This window comes from Porites lutea, chromosome 14 (genome assembly GCF_958299795.1).
Source record: "Porites lutea chromosome 14, jaPorLute2.1, whole genome shotgun sequence".
In the NCBI taxonomy this organism is placed as follows: Eukaryota; Metazoa; Cnidaria; class Anthozoa; order Scleractinia; family Poritidae; genus Porites; species Porites lutea.
Window position 1 is genome coordinate 4781765 of NC_133214.1, and position 10671 is coordinate 4792435.

The following is a 10671-nucleotide window of genomic DNA, read 5'->3' on the forward strand; positions in this document are numbered from 1 at the left end:
TTCTTGCCTGTTGACTCTTAATCTTTCTTTATTATGTATTATGGGCGTTACTACTGTGAAAAACTGGCAGGTTTGTTGTTGTTTAAGGTGACACCAATCGTAAGAACCTGCATAATTAGTATTTCATGGAAAATAATCGATAATGATAATGATAACAATAATGATGATGATAATGATGAAAACCGTTCCGCTAACACGGAATAGCAGAAAATCAGCATAAAAATAATATTAAAATTTCCTCCAACGGAAGGGAAAGCTGATTTTTTTCCAAACCCAAACCTGACCAGATTGCATCTGCGATGACGCCTGCCAAGGAGATGACGATTGTTCAGGTTCCAAAAAGTGCTGCTTTAATGGATGCAGGCACGTTCGCATGAAACCACTCGATATATCAATCAACATGGTTTCCCCATATTTAGACTTTGCTCGTATAAGCATGCGCAAGTAATCCCCTTGTCTGTTCACTACTAAATTTTGCTATACACCGTGTAGAATTGCTTGCTTCGATATCTAGCTAGAGTTCGAGGAGCTATAGTTGCTGGTTTTGACCAGACAATGGACACTAGTTTTACGCGACAAGAGTAGCTCAGAAAAATAGGTGATGAACGATATTGACATGCTGGTTAATATATAGATTTGGCCAGGGCTAAAAGCGAAGCTCCAATTAATAAATTTATAATTTAAATCAAACAATAAACTTTTAATCCACAAATCAGTTAACTTAAGGGCACATTCATGTGACTTTTGAGGTAAAGGCTAAGTTATTTTAGAGTGAAACATCTTACATCGAATTGATAATCTTATATGTACACCCAAAAAAATAGCAAACATCTTCGATCACATTCAAGATCACAGTAGATTAGGCCTCGAAAACAAATTCTTGGAAAACAAATCACGCCGAATTTTTTTGCGTTCGACAGGTTTACTTTACAAATTGTTGCCAACAAATCTGGGGGTTTTTAAACCAACCTTTTATAATTTTTATACATCACATTTGAGGTGAAACAGTACTATTTATTATACAGACCTCGGACAGAATGCGGTATTTCACAATTTTTTAAGACAAATTGCACTCAGTCAATATTCAGGACGATCAATCGTGGGCTTTAAGCGAAACCGTTCAAACATTTTCCAAAATCACCTTACGGCCAGCTGGTTCTCGTTTCTATAGAGCGAGCTGTCAGTGTGGTCGAGTGTTTGAATGAATCGAACTTTAATAGAGTTACGCTTCAACATAATAGCGAATTTATTTTTATTTTTTTTTGTTATTTAATAGTTTTAGTTATAACGATGTGTAATCTTATAAAGCGTTTGATACGCGCGACATTTTTGAGCACTCCTGCAAGCGATGTTCGTGAACGATGAAAACAAACGGCACGGACAAGCGATTAAAAATGCAAGAGAGACTACTAACAATCAAAAAAAGAAATATAATTCGGTGAAACATTTACAGAGACAACAATTTTCATTCACGAAGACAAGTATTAAAGAGTCTCTAAAAATCCTGAGTCTTTAAGCGTAAAGCTTAAGCTGGCTTCCTGGTGCGGTGTTTACTGTTTTCGAAGGTGAACTCCTCGAAGCAAGAAAATCGCTCAAACTTTTCTTTCTACAGCCAAATTTATAACTAAATATTCTTCGGATCGTTTTCTTTCTATTTGTGGTGAGCAAATATATCTGAAGGCTTTTTAAAGTTCTGTAAGCTTATATCAAACCTGATACTAGGTCAGATCATTGACTCAAATCCTACAAAGGTACATAAACTTGCCGCATAAACTGTCAGCGTGAATTGTGCAAGACTTCATGAAATTAGATATAACAAAAACAAACATCAAATATAATAATTACTCAGGCTTACCATTCGAGATTCAGTTTCTGAAAGTTATCAAGGAAGGCCACAGTTGCTTGAGACTTTTAAACCCTCTTACGCATTAAGCAAGGTGAAAAACGAAAACGATGCCATCCGAAATCGAATTACCGAATTTTGACAAGCGACGCATTTCTCAACCAAAAACCCAGTAAACAAACCAGCCATGAATAACAGAAGACTCTTGATAGCAGCTGTATTTCATTTTGCACATCCAGAGGAAAAAGACAGTTAAAAACATCACAAGTTGACACAAAACTCTGTCAGCTTCAGCTGTCAAAGTAAACAACTTTCAAGATGCTGCATAATTTTTCCACCTGTCAAATTTTGACCAATCAAAGTATAAAAATTGGACGTACAGCGTGACCAACGCGTGACCATGGTAAGATAAGGTCTTCCCCGCCTGTACTTTTAAAAAAACTGGCTAAATTTTCGCTTTCGAGGTCAGTTTGAAATCAAAATCCTAATAGTACGGGGCCATAGTGACATAAACACAACATATTTGATATGAATCCCTGGAAAAAATAAACTTGAGCCTTCAATCATTTGAAACTGGTAATTTGTCAGCGGATAACTTCAAAACAATACTCGACCTCGATGGGTCGACACTTGAACCCGCGGTACGGTCAGGTGATACTGGTCAGCGGATGCCCTGTTTTGATAGCTGTCAATTGATCACAACATTGATGTGCAATTAGTTTTCTGTTGGGCTCCCAAACTAGCTAAAAGTGTGAGAGTAAACATTGGTTGTTCTGTGGTGCGAACGGACGGTCGCTCGCTCGCTCGCTCGGTGTACGGTCACGTGATTACCAAATTTTCCGGGATGGGAAGATTAGCACATTTCCTTAGCTATGGGGCTCCGCCCACTCGCGCGCTTCGCGCAATTGGAGTGAGGTCATAGAAGCAACATAGAATTTAGCCATACTTTTTTTATAGTAGCGGAACACTACAGGATGAAATTTCTAGTACCAAGTATAGTAAAATTCGTGTCATTTTCTGAAAATATATAAACTAAAAGAAGTATTAAAGTAGAGGAAAATTGTTCAACTTAAAATATATGAACAGATTTCTTGTATTTTCTCGTAGAAATTAGGGAAAAACGGTTCTCCTGAGACAGCATAGCAGAGACTTCCACACTTCCCATAATGCACCTTATTCATAAAATTTCTCCCCAAAATTTTGCATAACCTTTGTTTTTCATTTCTCCTGGGTATTACAGCCGTCCCAAAAGAAAATGAAAACAATTCTTATGCAAAATGTTGGGGGGCAAACAAAGTGCATTATGGAAATGTGGAAATGGCGAATTAATTATTTTACAGCACAAGTAAAACCTGGTTTGTGTCCCAAGCCCAAACCCGGTCAGGTTGGTATCTGTGTTGATTCCTGCTCTGGGGATGGCGATTGTAAAGGTGCCAAAAAATGCTGCTCTAATGGCTGTGGACATGTTTGCACGAAACCACTGGGTATGTACCTTAACTATCAACATCCCTGCTCTGAAATTAGGCGTTGCACGGTTGTTATACGCATGCGCAATCTTCTTGCCTCTTGACTCTTAATCTTTCGTTATTATGTATTATGAGCGTTACTACTATGCAAAACTGGCAGGTTTGTTCTTGCTTAAAGTGACACCAATCGTAAGAACCTGTATAATTAGAATTTCGTGGAAAATAATCTATAATGATAATGATAACAATAATGATGATAATGATGACAATGATGAAAACCGTTCCGCCAACACGAAATAGCAGAAAATCAGTATAAAAATAATGTTAAAATTTGCTGCAGCGGAAGGGAAACTTGAGTTTTGTCCCAAACCCAAACCTGACCAGACTGGCATCTGCGTTGACGCCTGCTAAGGAGATGAGGATTGTTCAGGTTCCGAAAAATGCTGCTTTAATGGATGCGGGCACGTTTGCATGAAACCACTCGATATGTCAATGAACATGGTTTCCCCATATTTAGGCTTTGCTTATATGAGTATGCGCAAGCAATCCCCTTGTCTGTTCACTATAAAATTTTGCTATACACCGTGTAGAATTGCTTTCTTTGAAATCTAGTTAGAGTTCGAGGGGCTATAGTTGCTGGTTTTGACCGGACAATAGAAACGAGCTTTACGCGACAGGAATAGCTCAGAAAAATAGTGGATGAACGATATTGACATGCTGGTTACAATTGGAGTGACGTCATAGAAACAACATAGAATTTAGCCATACTTTTCTTATGGTAGCGGAACACTTCAGGATAAACTCTCTAGTATTCAAACTGTGGCCAAGTATAGTAAAATTCCTGTGATGCTTAAATATGTAAACTAAAAGCAATAAATAGAGCAATTCTTCAAACAATGAACAGATTTCTTGTATTTTTTCGTAGAAAATAGGGAAAAACGGTTCTGCTAAGACAGCAAAGCAGAGAATTTGATTAAAACACCATACGCCACTTGCACATTTCCCACAATGCACCTTATTTTCCCTTCCGCCCCAAATTTCGCATAACCTTTGTTTCTTATTTCTCCTGGGTATTACAGCCGTCCCTAGAGAAAAGGAAAACAATTCTTATGCAACATTTTGGGGGCGCAAACATGGTTCATTATGGAAATGTGGAAATGGCGAATTAATTATGTTACAGCACAAATAAAACCTGGTTTGTGTCCCAAGCCCAAACCCGGTCAGGTTGGCACCTGTGTTGAGGCCTGCTCTGGGGATGGCGATTGTAAAGGTGCCGATAAATGCTGCTCTAATGGCTGTGGACATGTTTGCAAGAAACCGCTGGGTATGTACCTTAACTATTAACATCCCTGCTCTGAAATTAGGCGTTGCACGGTTGTTATACGCATACGCAATCTTCTTGCCTGTTGACTCTTAATCTTTCTTTATTATGCATTATGGGCGTTACTACTGTGAAAAACTGGCAGTTTTGTTCTTGTTTAAAGTGACACCAATCGTAAGAACCTGCATAATTAGTATTTCATGGAAAATAATCGAGAATGATAAGTAATGGTAACAGGACTGAGTGGAGTCCAATTCGGTCTGTAATCATACGAGTGATTAACAAAATCGGACGACCGCGTAGCGGGGTCCGATTTGTTTAATCACGAGTATAATTACAAACCGAATTGGACGACACGAAGTTCTGTTACCAATTAATCGTAACTTTAACAAAATTTGTGATATAATAGGCTATTTTTTAAATCAAAACACAAGAAATTTGAAATTTTGTTTTGCTAGCAGTGAAAAAAAAAAAGCCATTTAAGCGCGCGCGTGATGGCGCGTACTGTCCAATTACTTAGGCACGACGCGTACTGTCCTATTAACTGTCCAATTAAGGCTGAAATCAGGGCAGTTGATAGCCAATCAGATTTGACAATTTTGTTATAGTTATGATTATGATAACAATAACGATGATGAAAACCGTTCCGCTAACACGGAATAGCAGAAAATCAGCATTAAAATAAAATTAAAATTTCCTGCAGCGGAAAGGAAACCTTAGTTTTGTGCCAAACCCAAACCTGACCAGATTGGCATCTGCGTTGACGCCTGCGAAGGAGATGAGGATTGTTAAGGTTCCGAAAAATGCTGCTTTAATGGATGCGGGGACTTTTGCATGAAACCACTCGATATGTCAATCAACACGGTTTCGCCATATGTAGGCTTTGCTCGTATGAGTATGCGCAAGCAATCCCCTTGTCTATTCCTACTAAATTTTGCTATACACCGTGTAGAATTGCTTGCTTCGAAATCTAGCTAGAGGTAGAGGAGGTATAGCTGCTGGTTTTGACCGGACAACGGAAACGAATTTTAAGCTGCGTGCAAACAGACGCAACAACTCCCAACATTGTTGGCCAACAATGTTGGGAGTTGTTACGTCCGTTTGCTCGCAGCTAAAAGTTTGACCGGTTTCAAACTTTGCGCAACAACTCCCAACAACACGCAACAACGTGCAACAGGGTGTGCAAACGGACGCAACATGTAACATCCAACAATGTTGGAAGTTGTTGGCCAACGCTGTTGCTTCCGTTTGCACGGGGCTTTACGCGACGGGAGTAGGTCAGAAAAATAGTGGATAAACGATATTGACATGCTGGTTACAATTGGAGTGAGGTCATAGAAACAACATAAAATTTAGTCATACTTTTCTTATAGTAGCAGAACATTTCAGGATAAACTCTCTAGTATTCAAACTGTGGCCAAGTATAGTAAAATTCCTGTCATATTTTAAAAATATGTAAACTAAAACCAGTTAATAGAGGGCAATTGTTCAAATAATGAACAGATTTCTTGTATTCTTTCGTAGAAAATAGGGAAAAACGGTTCTGCTAAGACAGCATAGCAGAGAATTGGATCAAAACACCAAACGCCACTTGCACATTTCCCACAATGCACCTTATTTGCCCCCACTCCTGTCCCAAATTTCGCATACCCTTTGTTTTTAATTTCTCCTGGGTATTACAGCCGTCCCAAGAGAAAATGAAAACAATTCTTACGCAACATTTTAAGGGGCAAACAAGGTGCATTATGGAAATGTATAGAAATGGCGAATTAATTATGTTATGTTAATTATCTTCATTTTTCTGATTATCCAAGATATTTAAAAGGTATGTTTCGTTTACGCTCTAGCACCTATTTTTTAAGAGGACATAATATGCTCTGTTTGCCCAAACCATTGACCACTTCTATGGTATCAATTCCTTTAGTTACTTGGCAGAAACATCTTGGAATTCTCTCCCTGACCATTACCGCACTATTTCTGATTTTACTTCTTTTCGACGACTGATATCTACTGGCAACAATAATTTTCTTAAAAAGGCAGGAACTGCAAACCTTTCTACATCATGACAATTTGCAAGTTAGTTGTCCAGGTAGTTAGTTATCTTATTTGTTATATGGAATTAACTTTTCATTATAATTATTTATTAATGTAGTTGGCTCGAAGATATTAGCACTTCAGTGCTACACTGTAAATTCGAGGGTAAATAAAGTTTATTGATTGATTGATTGATTGATTGATTGAAGAAAAACCTGGTTTGTGTCCCAAGCCCCGACCCAGTCAGAAGATCTTCTGTGTTGAGGCCTGCTTTGGGGATAACACTTGTAAGGGTGACGATAAATGCTGCTCTAATGGCTGTGGACATGTTTGCACGAAACCACTGGGTATGTACCTTAACTATCAACATCCCTGCTCTGAAATTAGGCGTTGCACGGTTGTTATACGCATGCGCAATCTTCTTAGCTGTTGACTCTTAATCTTTCTTTATTATGCATTATGGGCCTTACTACTGTGCAAAACTAGCAGGTTTGTTCTTGCTTAAAGTGACACCTATCGTAAGAACCTGCATAATTAGTATTTCATGGAAAATAATCGATAATAATAACAATAATGATGATGATAATGATGATGATGAAAACCGTTCTGCTGACACGGAATAGCAAAAAATCAGCATAAAAATAATATTAAAATTTCCTGCAGCGGAAAGGAAACCTGAGTTTTGTCCCAAACCCAAACCTGACCACATTGGCATCTGCGTTGACGCCTGCCAAGGAGATGCCGATTGTTCAGTTTCCGAAAAATGCTGCTTTAATGGATGCGGGCACGTTTGCATGAAACCACTCGCTATGGCAATCAACGTGGTTTCCCCATATTTAGGCTTTGCTCGTATGAGTATGTGCAAGTAATCCCCTTGTCTGTTTACTATTAAATTTTGCTATACACCGTGTAGAATTGCTTGCTTTGAAATCTAGCTAGAGTTCGAGGGGCTATAGTTGTTGGTTTTGACCGGAGAATGGAAACGAGCTTTACGCGACAAGAGTAGCTCAGAAAAATAGTGTATGAACAATATTGTCATGCTGGTTACAATTGGAGGGAGGTCATGGAAACAACATAGAATTTAGCCATACTTTTCTTATAGTAGCGGAACACTTCAGTATGAAATCTCGAGTACTCAAACTGTTGCCAAGTATAATAAAATTCGTGTCATTTTCTGAAAATAGATAAACTAAAAGAAGTAAATAGAGGGAAATTATTCAAATTATGAACAGATTTCTTGAATTTTCTCGTAGAAATTAGGGAAAAACGGTTTTCTTAAGACAGCAAAGCAGAGACTTTATATAAAAACACCATACGCCACTTCCACATTTCCCATAATGCATCCTATTGATAAATTCTTCCCTCAAAATTTAGCATAACCTTAGGTTTTCATTTCTCTTGGGTATTACAGCCGTCCCAAAAGAAATTGAAAGCAATTCTTATGCAAAATTTTGGGGGCCAAACAAGGTGCATTATGGAAATGTGGAAATGGCGAATTAATTATGTTACAGGACAAGAAAAACCTGGTTTGTGTCCCAAGCCCCGATCCGGTCAGGTTGGCACCTGTGTTGAGGCCTGCTCTGGGGATGGCGATTGTAAAGGTGCCAAAAAATGCTGCTCTAATGGCTGTGGGCATGTTTGCATGAAACCACTGGGTATGTACCTTAACTCTTAACATCCCTGCTCTGAAATTAGGCGTTGCACGGTTGTTTTACGCATGCGCAATCTTCTTGCCTGTTGACTCTTTATCTTTCTTTATTATGTATTATGCACTGCCATGGGCGTTAATACTGTGCAAAACTGGCGGGTTTGTTCTTGTTTAAAGTGACACCAATCGTAAGAACCTGCATTATTAGTATTTCATGGAAAATAATCGATAATAATAACAATAATGATGATGATAATGATGATGATGAAAACCGTTCTGCTGACACGGAATAGCAAAAAATCAGCATAAAAATAATATTAAAATTTCCTGCAGCGGAAAGGAAACCTGAGTTTTGTCCCAAACCCAAACCTGACCACATTGGCATCTGCGTTGACGCCTGCCAAGGAGATGCCGATTGTTCAGTTTCTGAAAAATGCTGCTTTAATGGATGCGGGCACGTTTGCATGAAACCACTCGCTATGGCAATCAACGTGGTTTCCCCATATTTAGGCTTTGCTCGTATGAGTATGCGCAAGTAATCCCCTTGTCTGTTTACTATTTATTTTGCTATACACCGTGTAGAATTGCTTGCTTTGAAATCTAGCTAGAGTTCGAGGGGCTATAGTTGCTGGTTTTGACCGGAGAATGGAAACGAGCTTTACGCGACAAGAGTAGCTCAGAAAAATAGTGGATGAACGATATTGACATGCTGGTTAATATATAGATTTAGCCATGGCTAAAAGCGAAGCTCCAATTAGTAAATTCAAAATTTAAATCAAACAATAAACTTTTGATCCAAAAATCAGTTAACTTAAGGGCACATTCATGTGACTTTTGAGGTAAAGGCTAAGTTATTTTAGAGTGAAACATCTTACATCGAGTTGATAACCTTATATGTACACCCAAAAAACAGCATACATCTTCGATCACATTCAAGATCACAGTAGATTAAGCCTCGAAAACAAATTCTTGGAAAACAAATCACGCCGAATTTTTTTGCGTTCGACAGGTTTACTTTACAAATTGTTGCCAACAAATCTGGGGGTGTTTAAACCAACCTTTTATAATTTTTATACATCACATTTGAGGTGAAACAGTACTATTTATCATACAGACCTCCGACAGAATGCGGTATTTCACAATTTTTCAAGACAAATTGCACTCAGTCAATATTCAGGACGATCAATCGTAGGCTTTAAGCGAAACCGTTCAAAAATTTTCCAAAATCACCCATACGGCCAGCTGGTTCTCGTTTCTATAGAGCGAGCTGTCAGTGTGGTCGAGTGTTTGAATGAACTTTAATAGAGTTACGCTTCAACATAATAGCGAATTTATTTTTATTTTTTTTTTGTTATTTAATAGTTTTAGTTATAACGATGTGTAATCTTATAAAGCGTTTGATACGCGCGACAGTTTTGAGTACTCCTGCAAGCGATGTTCGTGAACGATGAAAACAAACGGCACGGGGAAGCGATAAAAATTGCAAGAGAGACTACTAACAATCAAAAATATATATATAATTCGGTGAAACATTTACAGAGACAACAATTTTCATTCACGAAGACAAGTATTAAAGAGTCTCTAAAAATCCTGAGTCTTTAAGCGTAAAGCTTAAGCTGGCTTCCTGGTGCGGTGTTTACTGTTTTCGAAGGTGAACTCCTCGAAGCAAGAAAATCGCTCAAACTTTTCTTTCTACAGCCAAATTTATAACTAAATATTCTTCGGATCGTTTTCTTTCTATTTGTGGTGAGCAAATATATCTGAAGGCTTTTTAAAGTTCTGTAAGCTTATATCAAACCTGATACTAGGTCAGATCATTGACTCAAATCCTACAAAGGTACATAAACTTGCCGCATAAACTGTCAGCGTGAATTGTGCAAGACTTCATGAAATTAGATATAACAAAAACAAACATCAAATACAATAATTACTCAGGCTTACCATTCGAGATTCAGTTTCTGAAAGCTATCAAGGAAGGCCACAGTTGCTTGATACTTTTAAACCCTCTTACGCATTAAGCAAGGTGAAAAACGAAAACGATGCCATCCGAAATCGAATTACCGAATTTTGACAAGCGACGCATTTCTCAACCAAAAACCCAGTAAACAAACCAGCCATGAATAACAGAAGACTCTTGATAGCAGCTGTATTTCATTTTGCACATCCAGAGGAAAAAGACAGTCAAAAACATCACAAGTTGATACAAAACTCTGTCAGCTTCAGCTGTCAAAGTAAACAACTTTCAAGATAATGCATATTTTTTCCGCACGAACTCACCTGTCAAATTTTGACCAATCAGAGTATAAAAATTGGACGTAGAGCGTGACCAACGCGTGACCATGGTAAGATAAGGTCTTCC

The 10671-nt window shown here is 38.2% G+C and overlaps 1 long non-coding RNA gene across 1 annotated transcript in view; it reads left to right on the forward strand.

Annotated features, from left to right (window-relative positions):
* Window positions 1-6880: 6880 nt before the first annotated feature.
* LOC140925330 (uncharacterized) overlaps window positions 6881-10671 on the forward strand; it is a 5060-nt gene continuing 1269 nt past the window's right edge. Inside the window, exons 1-2 of the long non-coding RNA XR_012164389.1 lie at window positions 6881-7011; window positions 8176-8319. This is a non-coding gene — a long non-coding RNA (uncharacterized lncRNA). The remainder of the gene's footprint in view (window positions 7012-8175; window positions 8320-10671) is intronic.